The following is a 6727-nucleotide window of genomic DNA, read 5'->3' as shown; positions in this document are numbered from 1 at the left end:
ACGATTTGTATTTAAGGGGTAATACCACCATCTACCTCTATTAATAAAGGCAACAGTAGTATACCGCTGTTCAAAACTCATAAATCCAGGGACAAAAAACAAAATCGGGGTAAACAAACTAAAACCGAGGGAAACACATTAAATATAAGAGGAGAACAACGACATATAACACTAAAATGTAACACACACACAGAAACGGACCGAGCATCAGACAAAATCCCACGAGAATAACAAATATAACATCAGACTTTGTTAAATTTGCATTTTTCAAAATTTTGTGCAGATTTATCTTGTGTAAAGAAATACTTGGTTTGAAAAGGAGAGTGCGACAGATACCAGAGGAAAGCTACACTTCAGTAACTTTAACTTTTCATCCTGCCAAGTACTATATACAGGGAAAATTTTACGTAACTCATTGCATTCAAAAATAATCATCATCGGAAGTACACAAAGTAATTTTTGTCCCCTTTTCTTGTTTACAAGCTTTTGTAACCATATGAATTCAAGTTTCAAAACTATTCTATATGAACACCAAATAAAAAAGAATGACCGATGCTTTTAAAACAACCAAACATATATGTTTTTGAATCAGAAGGGAGAAAAAACTGCAATGAACTACTGGTTAATTCGCCGTTTCAGAATCAAATGCATTCAATTTTCAAAAATGTACACCAAAACATCGTGATTGGTTTTTTTAAAAACATCCAAAACAATGGAAATTCAACCAATGTCGTGACGTTATTTTCATTTTGGGGTACGAACAATGAAACTACCCATAGTCCTTTAGTTTCGGAATAGGCGAATTACGAACACACACCTTTTCTCTGTTGAAGTCGAATACTTTCTCTGTCAATTCATTTTAAGTAACTCAGTAATCAATTCTAACGTTAAAGTAATGTCCCGAAATGTAAAAATAGGTGGACTTGAGAACCGAGCCGGGTGTCACACCATCAATAATTATATTTTGATTGTACATCTTCGCTGGTTTCTGTGGTTTGTCTACAGCAAATGCACTTAACGAGTTTTGAAAATATTAAGCCATCACACGGATTTGTCACTGAGGCCACGGACGAACCGTATCTTTGTAAAACTAATATAACCATGAGCGCAATTAAAACAAACACTAGTTTTAGCCCCTCAAATTAAAATTAAGTACAACTTTTGATATGTATGATGTTGATATGTTAAGGTATGTAATTCAATGTATGCAATTCTTATATTATTTAAAAGTCTTTCTTTAAGTTATTCAATTCATTATAGTCGACATAAAATATTGTATCCAGAACATTTTTTTATTAACATCTTATTTTTATCAAGTTTTGCAGTTTGTGTTTGGCCCGGGAGAGCGCATAATTTTCAGTTAAACGATATATCAATCAGTGTAATATGCTTTTTTTAAAGTGTTGTTTTAATTCTTCTTAGACTCATTTTCATAACAGCGTGGGCAAGACCAGTTTTGACTGATTGAGCGTAAAGTCACTGTTATCGATAGCCGATGACAAACAAGTTACAGTAAATGATTCAGTATTATTACCAACAAAAGTTGTCCACGCTGTTATGAAAATGATTCTATATCTCTCTTTTCGTCACACAACACCTTTACACAAAAGTCCATGTTACAGAAAACTGTTCCCAACTCTGGTGTGCGCAACTAATTTGAGATTCGATCGCTGTCAAATTTACATATATAAAAATATGAATAGATGTGCATACTTGAGGGGGGATAGGAGGGGTACTGATCAAAAACACGAAATCCCGAAATCCAGGAATTAAAAACACGAAATCCCGAGGTCCCGAAATTCGAATAAAGAATTCCCGGATCCCGAAAGGGTCAATCCCGAAATCCCGAGCTTAAAAACACCTGATCCCCGAATTCCGATAAAGGTCCTATCCCCCCTCACACTTCTACTCGTGTTATATGTCAGTTTGGTATGGCAAGTGGTTTGGTAAAGTTAACATACTTTTATGAGAGTTATCTCTCCTTAACCAGTCTTTGGTGTATTCATGCGGATTGCATTCCGTATTTGTATTATATGTTAGTTTATGTTGTTCTCTTGATTTATTGGTATGATACCATGTGGATGTGTTTTGGAAGAATAGAACATTATTATCTTGAAATAGTTATATTATTTATGCCAGATTGCAACATAAAACTCGCAAGTTCCTCTATATCATCCCTCAATAGTAAAATGTTAATTTTGCTGTTCCGTTTTTTCTTTTTTCAATTTGCACTGAAATAAAATTAGGCAATTCTATCTAATAAATCGTATATTTAAAAAAAGATGTTAGAGTACTACATACAATTTGAGGCCATAGAGGTCAGGTTTAAGGTCATTCAAATTTCATTCATAAAAAGGATGACAGGAAGTAGGTATGTTCGGAATAAAATCAATTGTCTATAACTTCCGAAATGACAAAGTAAGTACGAGGTCACCGTAATATTTTCATTGATATTTTGTGTAGGTTTTCTAAAATTGGATGTTCAGCCGAATATGTCAATTATCACTAAATGCAGAGTAAAATGTTAAAATGCGCACGTCAGTCACACTATATTTGCATTTTGTAATGTCATACTTATTCAATATACAAAAAGTCCATTCGTAGGCGAAGTAAAATTAAAAAGAAACATGTGGTTTCAATGAACATCTTCTACCTTTAAAAATAACGCTGAGCTGAACATGAGTGGATGGTCCGTCCTAGTTAGATATACGATAAGTGGTTCACATACTTTCCATACACGACGAAATCCTCTATGGAAATTTTAACTTGATTACAGTAAAAAAAAAATGAAACTCTGGGTATCTAATAATGGTGATTATTGTTACGCATAACAAATAAAATCTTAAAATCTTAAAATTTTTGATTTTGTGTTGTTTTTCTCTAGACTGGGCACATTATTTCAAATCCCACTTGGAATTCAAAAAAATAATCCAATATGCTACATAGTATCAGTTAGTCACATTATATGGATGGTTATTGTTGGTTTGTGTCCTCTTTCAAATAGATATTTGAGAAGATGTGGAATGAGTACCAACGAGATAACTCTCCATCCAAGTCACAATTTATAAAAGTAAACCATACTAGTTCAAAGTACGGTCTTCAAAACGAAGCTTTGGCTCACATCGAACGGCAAGCTATAAAGAGCCCAAAAAATACCTTGTGTAAAACCATTCAAACGGTAAAACGAACGGTCTGATCTATACTTGAAAGAAAAAAACAAAAAAAACGAGAAACACTTACGAACCACATTAACAAACTACAACTACAGAACATCAGATTCACGACTTAGGACAGGTTCAAACAATTGCTGCGGGTTTAAACATTTGAATAGGTACCGACCTTCACCCTTATCTGAAACAATAGTATAACATCACAACATAGAAAGACACACTATAAAATATCAATTGAAATGGCTCAACTCAATCAAAAGACATATAAACACAAGAGAACATACACGGAAGGCATATTTTGATATATGATACAATGGAAATACAAAATCAATAAGATATTATAAGGAGCGAATAATTGAAGTAGCAGTCATTATACCGCTGTGAAATGTGAAACAATTTCAGAAAAAAACCAGCAATAACCTTAAACAAAAATCCGCAATTTACAATAATACACACAGACAAATGAATATAATTTTGTTGTTAGATATACAGTTTAAATGAAGAAAGGAAATATTTTTTCAGAATAAATAATTTTGATGTCATAGTACGGAAAAGGTGAAAAATTATAGTAATACCAAACACTTATCGAAGCTAGAAAAAATTAAATAAATGCCAGAAATAAACCAATATTGTTTAAGAAATGCCTCTTGCAAAAATTAACAAGTTCCAAAAGCCAAAACAGAGCTTTATAAGAAATCTTTTATATATTCAGGATCCATTTTATGGAATAATTTACCAATATCCCTGAAAAAATCAACATCAAGTACAAGTTCATTCAAAAAAGATTTAAAAAATTACTGGTTGGAACATTAAGAAGCTGTGTGTTTTTTATATGCATAATAATTTTCACACACTTACTCAAACTTGTTATAGTTGATGTTATTACTAGATATATATGTCATATATGAATTTGTAATTTTTACCTGTTTTGAAAATTGTATACTTCATGACAATTTTTTATTTCATTATTCATGTATGTGTGGCTGTTTGATATTTTGTAATTGTTTGTTATATTTCATTGTATTTCATGAGGGCCTCAGGGAAGATTAGCTTTATAGCTAACTGTGTAACCCTCTTTAAATAAAGAATTATTATTATTATTATTATTATTATTATATTATTATATAGACCAGATATAACCTTGAATTAACAAACTTTAGGTAACAAGAAAACAACATTACAAGTACTAACAACAGTTCAAATTAACAAGCAAGTATGATTTGAGAGTACTCGCATTTACCGACAGCTACATGTAGCTAAAAGCCAAAAGCAATCAATAATAAAAATGTATGCATCAGAGACTAAATTCAACTAAAACACATCCAAGGAATTTAACATTTATCGTCATGGTCAGTCAAAGAAAAAATTACTTGTGCAATGCCAAAAAAAAAAATGTATCGACAGATATAGTAGGCTTGTCGCAAAGAGCAAGGCATCATCTATTTTTACAGACAAATAGTCACCCTCTTATCTTAAATCAATAAGCAGAATAAACAGTGTTTTCTATATGCTATTTAGCTGAACCAAATTATATAAACTCCTTGGCTGAACGCAGCATTATGGATAAAGTGATATAAACCACCTTCGGAATTAAATCTTAGAATATCAGCTAAAACTTTATTTAATATTATTAATCAAGAAAAATCTTGCATCTTGATAATCAGAACAAGTGTTTGTCAAACTGCTATATATTCAATAAAATTATTCTTATAGATTGTATGGTTCAAATTTCTTGATTTTTTATAGTTATTGTCAACAAGTCAAAGTTTTAGAAAATTAATCGAGCAAAATCTATTTTAGTCAAAGTGTTGGGTACATGTCCATGCGTCTTGTCTTGATAGCACTTCTACTGGTACAAATTTCTTTCAGATTTGTTATAAAATTTATACTATAGGTTATAAGAAGCAATATCTCGGAGATGTTCCTAAATGGTGGACGATCTACTTTTTTAAAGAGTTATGCCCCTTGGAAATGATAAATTTATGGAAAATGGCCTCGTTATAGCTCTCTCACGGGTACAATTCTTACCAAATTTCTATAAAACTTACAATAGGTTTATATCAGCAATATCTCGGAAAAGTTCTATAATGGTTGAGAATCTACTATTATTTAAAGAGTTATGCCTCTTGGAAATTAAATATAAAATAAGTGCAACGTAGGAGAAATTTGAACATTGTTCTTTTATTCATATATGTTTTCGAGAAAATGTTTACGTTTGCCATCCGCATCCGTTTAAAAGCATGACTGCATATAATGTTATGTACAGCGCGAGGCAAGTTTTTCTTACTTAAAACAAATAAATAAGGATAAGGGGATATCAGTTGTTCTCTTCGCGTACACATTAAACAATAAAACCTTACCACAACGACAAAGCTACGTCCGCTGAAAGAGGCACTACATACCTACAAACAAGTTTGATCATTAAGATATTTGCTAACGTGGAATGGTCAATGTGTGATCTATACGCTAAATCAATGGGTGTGATCTATGCGCTATAGCTTTGGGTGTGATATATACGCTAAAGCAATCACGGGGTGTAATCTATACGCTAAAGCTGGTGGGTGTGGTATATACGCTAAAGCGATGGGTTTGATCTATACGATAAAGCGATGGGTGTGATCTATACGCTAAAACTGGGTGTGATCTATACGCTAAAGCAATGGGTCTAATCTATATTATTGTTCGGTTCTGTGTGTGTTGCATTTTAACGTTGTGTCGTTTGTTTTCTCTTATTTTTGAGATATTAAGATAAGACGTGGCACGGTACTTGTCTATCCCAAATTCATGTATTTGGTTTTGATGTTATATTTGTTATTCTTGTGGGATTTTGTCTGATGCTTGGTCCGTTTCTGTGTGTGTTGCGTTTCGATGTTGTGTCGTTGTTCTCCTCTTATATTTAATGCGTTTCCCTCTGTTTTAGTTTGTTACCCCGATTTAGTTTTTTGTCCATTGATTTATGAGTTTTGAACAGCGGCATACTACTGTTGCCTCTATCTATATATCAAAGGATAATTTACACGAGCAAAAACAACAACATATAAAAACAGATGACTACAAACAAATATATATATAAACTTCCTTGTCAGTTGATCTATATGGTATGTGATCTATGGTAGGAAGTTTTGACTTTGGACGGCGTCTATCATTATCTCAAGTACTAGGTCTCATCAACTTAAGTAGTATGTGAAGTGTTTGTCACCGTCCTGATACTAGTATCTCTTCTGATCATGTCAAAATACACCTAGTTGGATATTACATATCAAATATGGTTATTTCTTTACTCGTTAATTATCGATGCTTTTAATTTGCGCCTAAATATGAATCTTCCATTTGTGCCACAAAGAAAAACCATTTGCGCAACTATGTTTTCATTTGCGTCAAAATTAAATATTTCATTTTTAATAAAATAGAATACTAATAGGCCATTTGCTCTCAAACTGGAAATGGTCTATTGGAAGAATTGTACCTTCCATAAGATGTTTATTGTCAAAAATCGACCAGATGGCAGTATGACTATGATTTAACAAAGTTGGGTAATGTTAGAGGTGGTCAGAAAT

The sequence above is a fragment of the Mytilus trossulus genome, chromosome 11, assembly GCF_036588685.1.
Source record: "Mytilus trossulus isolate FHL-02 chromosome 11, PNRI_Mtr1.1.1.hap1, whole genome shotgun sequence".
NCBI classification, from domain to species: Eukaryota; Metazoa; Mollusca; class Bivalvia; order Mytilida; family Mytilidae; genus Mytilus; species Mytilus trossulus.
The sequence above is the reverse complement of the archived record's forward strand: the minus strand, read 5'-3'. Positions refer to the sequence as shown.